Raw genomic sequence first — 13911 nt, forward strand, 5'->3', positions numbered from 1 at the left:
GGGAATAAATGTTTTTTTTTTTTTTTCTTTACTGATTTGGGGCCTGTAGCTATGGATCAGTGACATTTAAAATCCATCAGAACACCTATAAAGGGATTTTGGAGACTTTTGCAGAATGTGGTATTTCTCTTGTTCATGAATTGTTGGAATAGCTGTGATTGCTTTCTTAAACTGGCGTCATGTCACTCAGGCATTTTGGGCACTCGGATAGAACAGAACATGGCTCAATAATTGGAGGACTTGGCATGGCATGTATGTATGCCATACCTTTCCCTAATCCAAATGTTGTCATTACATAAAGGAAGAAAAGTACATAGAGCAAAGATTGGGCAGAAAGGTTCCCAGAACCCCAAATTGAAATGTCTCTTTGGAACGTTTAAAACCTATATTCCTTCCAAGATAATAATTTGATTATGTATTGCTGAAATGGATCCATTTTGTGTCTCGCTAGAAAGTGGGCCTGGGAGATTTGATGACATTCTATTGAAGGATGATACTTTGCTTTACAGGGATTTAATGCAGTGACATCACATATACTGTAAGCAACCAAAGCGCAGTCAATACACATAACTTTTAAAACTTAATGGATGGGATGACAACATGCAGTGGAGACTTACGACTTACTTACTAATGTTTAATGAAGCTTATTTAGGTGAGCAAGGTGAGTATCCGAAGGTGGTCAATGTGACATTCTATCTTCCATAAACAGGATCAAAACGGGTGCTTTTGAAAAGGAAGACAGGAGTGAAGTTTTATAGTTTATAAACAGAAGCTGTGTAGCTGTTTTTGAGAGAGAGAAGCCTTGGCAACCATCAGTGCTTATTTCCATCACAATGCCCAGCATTTAAAAGGGATGTTCAGATTATTACATTGGTATTGCACTGTCCCAACTTTAGTGTATTGTAGTTCTGGTTCATTACATTTTGGTGGATGTACTCAATATATAGAACATATATATAGCAGTAAACACATACTGTATTTGCTATGGAAAGATTTATAGCCAGTTGAGTAATGGCGCCCTGAGCAGAGAATGATGCCACGCTGTGTGTGTGTGTGTGTGTGTGTGTGTGTGTGTGTGTGTGTGTGTGTGTGTGTGTGTGTGTGTGTTTTGTAATCTGAGCTTCTTGGTTTCCTCAGCCTGTCCGGCCACACATGCATGTTAGTGCATGTGAGTGCCTTGTGCGTGCGTCAGTATCAGACGCAGAGGGCCGTGACAAAGTGTTGGTGTTTGATGGGTCGGGGAACAGAACGGTCTGTGGGAGCTGTGTGGAGGCAATCCCAGACCACTTTTTTTCCTGCATATCAATTACAGCCCCTTTTTTTTAAAGCTTAATTTTTTAATTGATGACCTTATTATGGCAGCAGTAAAATAAGTGAAACGCTTGCACTCCTTATTAGGACTTCGACATGGGACATGTCAGTTTTCATCCGCCTCATTTCTGTTAGCTGCTAACTGAGGCTCAGTAGATTGAAGTCCACGCAGTAAACTTCAAAACAAAACATGTGCATATGCAGATCATAGGTTTTCGAGTTGGTGAAATTGCCCTTTAGTAAGTTTTCTGATGCTGCAGTGCTGTGTGGATGAACTACGTTTTTTTTCCATTTTATAAACCAAATGTTTTCCATTGAGTCAATAAGCCTTGCTTTGAGATAGAGTGAGCCAATATAAAGACGTACTTGATGTTAGAAGGCTGCCCGTGCTGCATGGGCATAGGCCTCTTGGACTTAACAACTGCAGCTATAGGATGTGCTTTACACAATTTAGGGGGTGAGTGATGGTAAACTGAAGTGGCACTTGCTTCTTCATTTCACTGTGGCCATCTGAGTAGGAATAACAGCATGATTAATAGGTGTTTTTAACTAAGTTTAACTTATTTATTCTGCACAGAAAAGATGCTTGAAAAAACACGTGAATATGCTGTAATTTATCAAAGGCAGCTACAGTTTTATTATATTCCAGTTGTGAATACATGTTTTACTCTAGCTTGTATGTATCTTTTAAGTTTAACTTCATAGTCTGTGGTTTGGACACTGCTTTTTATTACTGTCCATTTTAAATTGAATGCTTTTAGCACTTTCAGTCCTTCCAGATGATGATGCTACCAGAGTACCTTGTCTTCCTCTGTAAAAAAAAAAAAGAAAAAAAAAGAAAAAATCTGTGTCCAAGTAAATGTTCTCTCAAACTCCTCATACCAAAAGCATTACAAGCTGTGCTGTGCCATTGTGCTGCCATCACATCAAGAGGCCGCATAGGAAAAAAGTGTTAAGAAACGAGTGGTCTCCTAGCAATGATGGATTCACACTTTAAAAAGTGTAAAAATGTTATGTATTCTCATCTAATTATATATCCTCATTTAATACAGTTGCACTCAAAGTGCCTATGCCATATGCTTTTAGTGAACAGCAGATCCAGGCTGTGACTCCGTGGATGTTGGAGAGATTTTCTGTCCTCGACCATAACATCATCTTCGCAGAGATCAGTCCGCTATTTTAAACCAGCAGATCATTTGATGTAATAGGGATCCAATCTATAGCGGAAACATCAAACCATTGGAACATCGAAATGAAAATTTAAGGGATAAAGGGTGGGCATCACATGACCAGGGGTCAGGTGTTTAATTTGCAGTTGAAGTGAGGGCCCAATTTAATAAATAAAAAAGCTTTGCTATTGCTATTTGTTGTTGTATCAAATTGTCAGCATGCCGGCACCTTCCATGATTTCAATTTTTCTTCTGGCCTTGTCTTGAGGTTTCCCATCTCATTTCTTTTTCCTGTCACAACAATATGAACTGTGGGTCAGTCCATTGTGTCTGCAGGATTGTGTACTTTCAAGTGCTCAAAAGGTCCACAGGAGAGCCCTCTTGCTCACCATTTTTTGTTAGTGTTCATCAACATCTGTAATATCTGTTGAACTGAAAGTTTGGACATTGGGATCGGGCCTGTAGTCTCACTGCTGCACCGGCAACAAGTCCCACTGAAAGGCCGTCCAGAAAGCTAATAATTTATATTACAAAGACAGACGCAAACATATGAGTCATCACTTGTGACTTTTAAATGTGCTGTATTTATATAGCGCTTTTCCAGTCTTAACAACTGCTCAAAGCGCTTTTACATCTACAGGATACATTCACCATTCACACACATTCATACACTGTGGCCGGGGCTGCCGTACAAGGTGCCACCTGCTCATCAGATAAACATTCACACACATTCACACTCCGATGCGCAGCACCGGGGGCAACTCGGGGTTCAGAGTCTTGCCCAAGGACACTTCGACAATGACTGCGGGGGTGGGATTGAGCCACCAACCTTCCGATTGGCAGGCAACCGCTCTACCACTGAGCCACAGCCAATTTTAAGGTTTGAGCAATGCCATGTTGTGTTTTTTGAGTTTGTATAATTATTGTGAGGCAAGAAAAGCATTCAAATTCAGCCCATATTGCCCAATATTTGACCAACATGGAGGCATGGCAGCTGTTACTATCCATACTCCATCCTCTCGCCATATGACCAGCCTAGTTTCTCACCAAGCTACCGCGTCTTTACATAAAACATTTAGTGTATTCCGGTTTAATGGTGTGGCAGCTGTAATGGAGGCTTGGAGATTTTAATTTCTGTGTGAAGATGTCAAGTCAGAGAAAAGGGAGGTTAAAATGACCCAGCTCTCAGTCTCATCATGACCAAGGAGGAGAAAAGCAAGAGAATAGCTTGACCTGACCCATTATCCGTGAGCAAAGTGAAGCTGGAGAAAACGCCTGTGCAAATGCCATGGTAACCATTTTTGGTAACCTCCTTTGAACAATATCACATAACAGTCATCCATGAGATAAACCAGGATAAGCGCTGTCTTGTCTTGCACACTCTGGGAAGACTATCACACCAAAACCCCATTATAATATCTAGGACTTTAATGTGTCTTTTATTAGCACGAGCCCATTAAACTGGGACACGTGACCTTTCCTGAATTACAAAGTTCCACCCTTCAATTCATCAGACATGATCCATTAAGCAGCTGTAACACACAGTTCTCTGATATGTTTGGGGCAGTGATACAGAAGCTCGAGCTGGCATTGAGCTGGGAAAAAATAGAAGCAATGATACTTTATCATTGAACTACACTGATCGTAATTCACCTTGCTTACGACACGGCACACGCTTTGAGCTGCTGGTGCTCTTAGAAAGGTGTGGGCAGTGTTGACATGAATTGGACAGATATGCAGTTTGAAATGGACCCTATATGATGTATTGGGGAGGCATGCCATTTATTATTAATTAAATGTCATAGTTTCTACATTTTCAGACGGGAACATGATAGGCGGTTAATGTGGCAGTATGAAGTTAGCTAACGTTTTATTGGCTTTGAACACAGTAAGAAACTTTAATGCCTGATGAGACATGGTGCTAAGGGAAAGGTTAATAACCCTACACCCACCTACTCCCTACACCTAGTGCAGAAGTGAGGTGCCGCCCAGTGGAAAAAAAACACACAGTATGTCCTTCCTGTCTTGCGAACAAAAACCCAGTATAGCTACCGTAAGACAAAGGTGAAGACACTCAAAAAATGAGTGACGCTTGACATGTACATTGACTGAAAACAAAAATAGACACTTTTTGTAGTGTGGTCACTGACTCTGTGAATTTCCTGAAGCATCATCAACATAAGCCAAAAGGCAACGCAGCTGGAAATAAGATGTCAGACAACGTAAACCACACACATTTTAAAACATATAGCTATGCTAGACAAGCACCCAAATGATTAATACCAGGGTCTGAGAAGCCTTTTTTCAATTTTTACTATTGACATTGACTATGTTAACATGCACATAATATCCCAGTTTTTCCCCTTATTCCGAAAAAGACGATATTCTGACTAAGCTGTTTACACAGCCAATGAAAGTAAATACTCCATTAATATTCCCATTTACATGTAGCCGTGCAAAATTTGATTTTTTTTCGAAGTTTACCAGCGGTGGCGGACTTGTTGGACCGTGTAAACACAGCCTCCCTATTTCATTCCTTCAACTAGCATCTTGACAAGGTCGGCGTAGCGATGTGTGCGCAGATCCAAAGACCTGTTGATATCCAAGTCTTTGATAACGTTTGAAAGTAGCTGTGTTTCTCCTTATTATCGGGTCTGCAGCCTTGCAAACTGTTGACTGGTTGGTTTGTGTACAGCAACCATAGAAACGCACAGGGCTGACCATAAGCCTGTGGTAAAAACCCTGCGATTGAGACGCATATTCCGAATGCGCTGTATACATGTCCAAAGAATGCCCCTAAAACCCGAATGATACTGGAATATCCCAGATGTCTTAATCGGAAAATGGCAAAGTCGGAAAAAGGCCTTATTCGGAATATCCAATCGTAATATGCTGTTTACATGACCTGTATAAAATTCGGAATATTGTCATATTCGGAATAATAGTGGAATATAGGCGTGCATTTAAAAGTACTCACTAAAAATGGAGGGAATTTTATCTCATAAAGGTGCAAAGATAAGCGACAGATGAATACACTCACAGTATGTTATGAAGGAATTCACCCTGCTGTCCAAAGTAAAGAAATCCACCTCCAACCACAGTCAGCTCCTGAGAACAGTGGAAACAATGCATCGGTAGATTATTCTGAAGTTTGCGTGCTTTAAATATGGTAAGCAGACAGGAAAAAAGGCACATCGTCAGGTATTTAGCAGGAAAAAAACTCTGCAAGCAAAACAGGTTAAATATGAAAATTACAACCTATTTAGTTGTTGTTTTGATTTAATTTAAAATGTTTAATGCTTAGTTAATGAAAGGTCAAGTACATTATTTGGAACACCAAAGTAGCTGCTCTGTTGAAACCCTGTGCCAAAAACAGGCATCCCACAAGGCTCTACACCTAAATGGTAAGCAGACATTTTATACGTACTCTGTCTACTGTGTGTTACCAGCTGGTCCGATCCTGGGTATAGTTATATCCACACACTGAATTCTGAACTGCTCATTTGGCCCTTATATGCCATGACATTTACCCATTTTGTTGAGTGAATGAAGGGTTGGTTTCTGAACTGTCAAGTCAGAAGACCAGGGGGTTCATATCTCTCTTAATCTTAGTGTTGGAGATGTCAAACGTTCTGATTATTCAAGATCTCTGCAGTAGTCATCCAAATAGACAATCATTGTCCGCCCTTGTCTGTTCAAATAAACTTGGCTCCTCTCCTTTCTTCTCCAACAATGTGGAAACACCAGGGGAACTATGTTCTCAAAGGCCAAGACCTCTAGTTTGAAGGCAGTCCAAAGGGTTGGTCTGCACGTTTCACAGACAGCTGTAGAAACAGTGTGCTGGTGCAAGTGGACTAAATAAAATGTAGAACCAGCAGCGTCAGCGCAGAGTGAAGCTGACTTACCTGGACAATAATGTGAGGGGAAACACTTGGTCTCATATTGTCTTAAATATATTTTTAAAAAATGTTTCTTGTACACATTCAAATTTGCAAAATTTTGCAAAAGAAATTATAAAATAGTGTAAAATGTGTTATTGAATTGGGGAGGAAAAAAAGGAATTTCAGAAATGAAGACAGAATGAACCAGGTTACAATGAATTCTTGTAAATTCTCACTTCTACTTTCTTTTATGAAAATTTGATTTTCAGACCTCATTATGACACTGACAGATTGTTAAAACAGTGTTTCCTTAATAGCTTTTGTAAACAGTGCGGGGCTGGAGCCTTTTTTGATATGGTACATGTTTTTTTAAAAGTCGCCAGCCAGTCAGCTGGGTGGAAGTGACCAACAGGTTACACTGACAGGACAGATTTTCTTAAAATATGGGCACATCTTGCCTTCAATGGTGCTATATTACATGCATACTAAAGGCGTGGTCACCAGAGATGGGAAGTAACAAAGTACACATACTTCTTTACTGTACTCAAGTAGATTTTTCAGATATTTTTACTTTACTATTTTTTTGTGGCAACTTTTTACTTTTACTCCTTACATTTTAACACACCAGCTGTCTGGAGGATAATCAGTTTAGATTGTGTGTGTGCGTCCTTGAGAACAGTAAGTTGTATAACTTATGTTGTCAGTTTATTTAAGCCTGTGTTGTATAGGTCTATAGTTCTGTCACATTTAAAGTAAGTTAGCTAGCTATGTTGTTGTTTGTGTTCTTCACCGGCTAGCTAGGTTGCACGGTGCTTGATTGTAATGAAGCATCAACAGAGAGAAGTTGTCTCCGTCCGTGTTTTAACAGACACACGTGGGGCGACGTTGGGCACCAGAATCAGCTTTAAATACAGTCCTAATCTAGCCCTCACTAACAAGTTTCAAATCATTTCACTGGAGTTACTGTTATTATTTTTTTGTGTCTTTAATCTAATTGGATGGGAATGTACGTTACAATTGACACACCGAATCTCGTCAGATTCGGCGTTCTGCATTCATTCACGGCAAATCATTGCGGCTTCAAGGCACTAACGTTCGCACATAGTATGGATGGCGACATGATTGAAAATGAAGAAAACAGAGACCCCAGAGATTGGGCAGACAAGCAGCAAGATCTTCTCGATCATCCTCGGACTTATCTGAGATGTTTGAGATAGTAGGCATCAAGACTGACTCCTGGTCAATGTGCTGGGGAACTTCTTCGTCTGTTTAGTAACTCATATTTTATCCTTTATTTTCTTTCCGGAAGCCATATTTGAGCACACACACATACATGTAGATTCATTTAAATGTTAAGGGGAAGATTTCAAAAGAGAAACTGGATCTGTGAATTCTCCCAGAATAACAATTGAATTCATATCTTGCTGCTCAGTCTGAATCTTATTAACCTGGAGTCCCAGTCTCTGTCACAATAATCATATATATGATGTTTTAGGCCAACTGGCAGACATCCATTTAAAATGTAGCCAACGGCATAAAGAGCATGTTCTCCATCCAGTGTTATCTCTAGTAACGTGTGTGGTTCAGGTAGCTTTGCATAAAAAATGTCATTCGCAAGGCTGCTTTTACTTTTATTCTTTAAGTCAATTTCCAAGCCTGTACTTTGTTTCTTTAACTTGAGTAATAAAGTTAAATGAATACTTCTACTTTTAACAGAGTATTTTTTAACACAAGTATCTGTACTTCTACTTAAGTACAGGAAATGAGTACTTTTGCCATCTCTGCTGGTCACACCAGGAAGTGGCACAGCAAAATTCTTCTGTGCATCTTTGTAAAAATGTGTAGGTCTGGAGGCTTGGTGGTGTACAGTAGTGACTACCCGCAGTCTCAAGCCTATTTGGCTATCCACGGTAGCTAGCGAGCTAATTGCTAACACAATATGCCGCTGGGCTAGCGCTAGTCCATCTAGCTCAGTCCATAGCTCTCAGAGCTCCTTTTTATTTTCTGTGTGCTGGGCCGTTTAATCATAAGTAATGGCTGTTGGTTGCTTACAATGTGAAATCTTTATTGGATTTTTGGTGTGCCTGCTGTAACGGTACAGTAATGAATGCCCAGTGTAAATATAACTTCATAGTGTCCTAGAGCTATATATTTTTCTTTTATCCAACAATCCACCAACTTGGAACATCAAGATCAGTTGTAGTGAAGTCTAGTGTATAACCAATGGGGTTACATTGTGGACCGCTAAAACCAAAACGTTGTTCAGTGCTCTGGCAAAAGGTCAGACAGTTCAGTCAGACATTTACATTAGAGGATTCAGGACGATTTATTGCAAATAGATGTCCAGATGCACTTGCTGGAAAAATCCTCTGCGTTTGAGGACTCTCAACAGATGAATCCAGGCAGCATGGGAGACTCTGTGGAGACTCTGTGAGACCCATAACGGAAGCAGTGACATGAATAATCACAGGCACAGCAGTGTGAGGTTGTCAGATTATCAAGATCACCTAATTACCTCTTTTTTATCTGATAGTTGATTGTCAGCTGTTGAAGAGTCAGCTGATACATATCAGCTGATGGCATGCAGGAACCCAGCGCCAACATGATGCTTCATTCCGCTACATAGGAACATGAGTCCATGTTTAAAAAGCTCTGAAAAACAAATATGTTGCAAATACCATACTGGCGATTTATTAACAATCCTTCCTCTAATGTTGTATTTTGGACTCTTGTCATATTCAGTTGTGAGGCTTAAAATGATTGCATAGGTCTAATTTTACTTTGAGGTTTCATTGCCTTAAATTGATAAATGGTGCTGACGACATTTTTCTGTCTACTTTTATTGAACTATTTTGCGTGGCACGTTGTATTTTTCCTGTCACTTTATGGATTAGTCAATTAAAGAACAGAAGAAAAAAAATCAAATATCAATAACACTAACACTGTATAGAAGAACCCCATCCCCCCATCTTTTATTCAGCTGACCTCAGAGCAGTGTCTTTGGAGTACAGGAAACCTCTCAACACTTTTGGGCATACAAATCATTTCAGCAGAACACATCACATACAGCGAGTGTCAGTGCTCTAGTTAAGCTAACTTATGCATCATCAATGCAGCGACCCCATCTGTCAAGGTACACTTTTTACTCAACATGACAGTCCTCTGAAGGAAACGTCTACATTTCTGATGCCGTTTGGTGTTGTGGCAGCTTGAAAAGCATGGCAAAGTAGACCATATGTATTTGCTCAAATGAATGATCCTGAGTCAAAATTCCCCAAGTGTGAGACAATAAAGCAGGCTTATGTTTCAGGACGCGTTGCTGAACTCTTCTGGTTAGAAACAGAAGCCAGTCAGCGTTCCCCTCCCAGAACAGATGAGCAGTGTGTAGCTGGAGGACCAGCTGCATGACTTGAAGATGATTGTATCACCCATTGTTACGATTTTCTGTGGTAACAAACAACAAAGTGCACCTGCTATCTCCCACACATTAAAGCATATGAGTTCTTCAGGTTTCCATTTGTTATTGATCCTCTATTCAAAAATCTGCAAGGTTGCCCCTTTGGTGTGCATCTTGACTCCCAATTAACAGCAACGGCTCCTTCTTTATCCCGTCTGTACAATGTCCCCACCTACATGAGGTTAGAAGGGCCTTTAATATGGCTGTAGGCAACCTATTATAATATTGATTTACCCTGTGTATCCATTGATTTATGACAGTGTGATGATCTATAACACATGATGTATAGCATGTGTTGCATCTTAAATACTATTATAGATCCACTTGCCTATTTTGCCATCATTACATATTTCAGAAATTATAGATATAAAACAAGCTGCATGGTAACTGAAGAAGTAGAGGAAAGTACATTGCAATGGGGACCTTGGTCAGGAACATCAATATTGGACGATTCTGCAAAACCCTTGATTACATTCAGGGATTTTCTTTTTTCATCCAATGTCAGCATTTTAAAAGAAATGGTTCTCTACAATATCAGCCCATGGCAACTATGCTATTTTTAACAATGCAAAGACTGTGGTTAAGGCAAAAAACACTGGGTAAAATACAGTTTAGGACATACTTTCCATGTTCACAGACTTGACCGGTCACTGAAATGCACGGACGGTTCCAGTCATGCTTTATTGTGGGTCGTCGTCGGCCCGGCGTTTCAGGCCTGTGCATTTCCCGATCCACACTTCATGATCTATTCCAGTTGGTGGAATTTGGGGGGGTCTTTGTATTCCTTTAAACACAAATCATAGAACTGTGGTTAACGGCACATTTCCTCACACAACCTCTTATTGAAAGAAGCATCCATTTTGTTATCTTCTTCTTTTCCTTCTTCTTCTTCTCGGTAGAACAAATACTAGTGGAGCATATGGTGCATACCCCGCCAACATGCTATTGTCTATGTGAAAAAATTGCACTGGATATATACTGCATCGTTCCCTGTGAATTCCTTGTGTAGGTAGGCAATTTGAATCCAAAACTACTATATACTGTAGAGAAGTCATTTTTACTGACTCTATACATTGACTGGCTATTGCGGGAAAATGCCAATTGGGTTTGATTTAATGAAAATCTTTGCTTAGGGAGAAAATTCAGTTGAGGATTAACATTTGCCTTTTTATTAACTCAAGATATGGGGGGGGGGGAGCAAACTAAAACTCGCAAAGCAAAGAGAAACAATGAAACAAAGACGTTAATTTGTTATTCTTGGGATCCCCTGTCGATGTTGGGGGAATAACTGCATTTGCACAGAGCTTCTGTGGTTTATTTTCAGAGAAAAAGGGTGGTGTGTTGCCAAAGAGGAGAAACACTATGCAGGTTATTATCCCAGCCTTTTCTGAAAACATTTTAATTATTAATCTGTTTGGATACTCAGAACACAGCTGGACTACAGTGCATTACCACACCAGTCGGGGAGCCGGGTGTAGCAGCAGTGAAGGACACAAACTAAACAAACAAAAGCATGGAAACCAAATGGACGCCCGTTACTTAAAGAACAACGAGCATTAAATCAGGGAAAGGGAGATGTTGGTGCCATCATATCAAAAAGAACTTGAAGCATCTGCAGTCCAAAGGCATTCAACTTTCCACTTCCCCTCACAATTCTTTCAGCTCAGTGGAGCTCAGTCATTGTACCTCTTAACTCTCTCATGCATGATATCTTTTATATTGGACAATTAAACATTTAACTTAATAAAACACGCCAGTCCCACAGACTTTACATGGATGGATTTTGTGATATACTTAATTTTCTGGTGTGGAGTTTTCTCTAAGACGTGGCTGGGCAATACTGACAACATAAATATCACTATTTCTGACCAAATACATCCATAGTATGATAATACTTGGAGAAGTTACATAAGTATTTAGACCCTCAGGTGGCCCTGCAAGAAGACACAATGGATATGCAAATAAGCTCTGAAAAAATGTATCTGTCTAAAATGGAAAACATGCACAATCTTTTAAGATCTACAATGGGACCATTATGTGAATGGACTATTCCTATTTTCTTCATCAGTTGTCTTCCTGTAATAACATTATGTTTGGACAAAGGCTTAAATAAACCCTTGCTTTTATTCAATATGATTATACAAAACATGCTGCCACCCTCAACTTCTTAACATCTGGACTTGGACTGTTCTACACAACATAACAAACTAACCCTGACTCTCCTCTCTGAAGTTGAGGACTTATCATCATTCAGTATAGTCTGATATGCAGTGTTGTATAGCACAGACCTACCTTGCATTTTAAAGGTTGATGTTGGTTTGAATAGGGTAACGATTACAGGAGCCAAGGTGAGGGCTGCTACAATCATTACTGTTGCCAAGGTGATGTTTTTTGTGGATTACAAAATCATTGTTTTTGATTCCTTTTAATGAAATTGTATATAAGGTAGGGGTGTTCCATATAGAGTTTATGATAATACCAGTATCCTTTTAAATATATGAAAAACAATTTAGATTGTGATAATGACAATATTCCAACATGTTGACAGGAGGGTTAGCTAGTTTAGATGTGCGCTTTTTTGTACTGTTTGTATTTTATAAAGATTGTTTTTTTCACCTACTGGTGGTATCCATTTTGGCAGCAAAATCCAAGTGAAGTAAAAGTATTTGAGCAACAAACTGAATGTAGAATGCAAATTACAATACTGTAAGAAAGCAATCCCTTGACCTAAAATAGTCATGCACCAACTCTCATTTGCCGCTATTAAACAAAGGCAAGTTCAACACCCTAAATATAGAAACTATTGCTGCACAACTTCCAGGCTTACTCGTCCACGTGTCTGCCCTTCATACCCTCTGCCATTGTCCATGAATCTTAACAGATAAATCCAAAGATTCTGTCTCATTACATCTACATATCACTCAGTGTCACTAATATAAGTCTATGTTCCCACCTTTCTGTCACAATATTTGCCACTTCATCTTAAATCACACCACTTCTCCAGTACAGCCCTTATATGCCCACACTGTTGCAGTACTGTATCCATAATGCAGCTGCTCTTCCCTATTCCCCCCACTGACTGCACACTCCTGTAATAATGCGTATTATCGTGCGAATGTGCTGTATGGTGTCAACCATGTGTGCTTTTTCCAGCCTCGTATTACTCCCTACTCACATTATCTTATGTAAGAATGAAGCAGGTGTGGCTGACATGTGTCTCTCAGCCACTCACTCTCAGGATGGTCCTTGAAGCGAATTGCACTTTCCTCTGGGGATTGGGGGTGGAAAACAGGTAACTAAATACGTAATTGCAACAAGTTTTGACAACATTTAAATGTAAGTGGATACTCATGATCCTAAAAGAATCACATTTTGGAGGTAATTTTACATACATAACTGGCTGGACTTGATTTGATAACATGATAGGAACAATGCAAGGGCATGATTGCTACTGGGACAACAAATATTGCGGTAATAGTTCAATTAAGCATACACACAGTTCCAGTGAAAGGGATTTCACAGTAGGGGTATGTTTTTCATTAGACTGACTTGGGTCAGTTTACATGGAGAATACCGACAATTTGGCACAAGGAATTATTGAGAAATGTGTTTTGTTACTGCTTCTTTGAGTGTTAATAGAAGCCTCATAAGTCACAATGTGGTCTAAAAGCATTCACTTAAAAAATCATCACTCACCTCTGTGTCCCCTTTGTAAACAAACACTCCAAATCCCCTTATGTTCATTTTGACACATGAAAATTAAGAGCTGAAATCAGGGCATTTTACCCAGGTTATTCTCACAATACTCCTGTTGACATAGACAGGCAGGTGTTTATATGACAACTACAACAACTAGATTAGTGTCTTAATTAGTATACAGGGCAATTAGTGCAGACAAAAATTTATCCACTATCATATATGGCTGTCATTTGCCCTTAAAATTAATGTTGATGATTAATTGACTGAAAATGGTATCATTGCATAACAGACCGCTAGTAAGAGATAGAGCCCGACCGATATGAATATTTGGTTATTTAAAAATCCCAAATGCCAATATATCGGTAAATATATATATATATATATATATATATAT

At 39.5% G+C, this 13911-nt stretch overlaps 1 protein-coding gene across 2 annotated transcripts in view; it reads left to right on the forward strand.

The window, feature by feature from the left end:
- The window catches only part of nlgn2b (neuroligin 2b), a 65905-nt gene that overhangs the window by 1408 nt on the left and 50586 nt on the right, over positions 1 to 13911 (forward strand). The gene's annotated exons all lie outside the window — the stretch shown is intronic.

The sequence above is a fragment of the Etheostoma spectabile genome, chromosome 13 (assembly GCF_008692095.1).
Source record: "Etheostoma spectabile isolate EspeVRDwgs_2016 chromosome 13, UIUC_Espe_1.0, whole genome shotgun sequence".
NCBI lineage: Eukaryota > Metazoa > Chordata > Actinopteri > Perciformes > Percidae > Etheostoma > Etheostoma spectabile.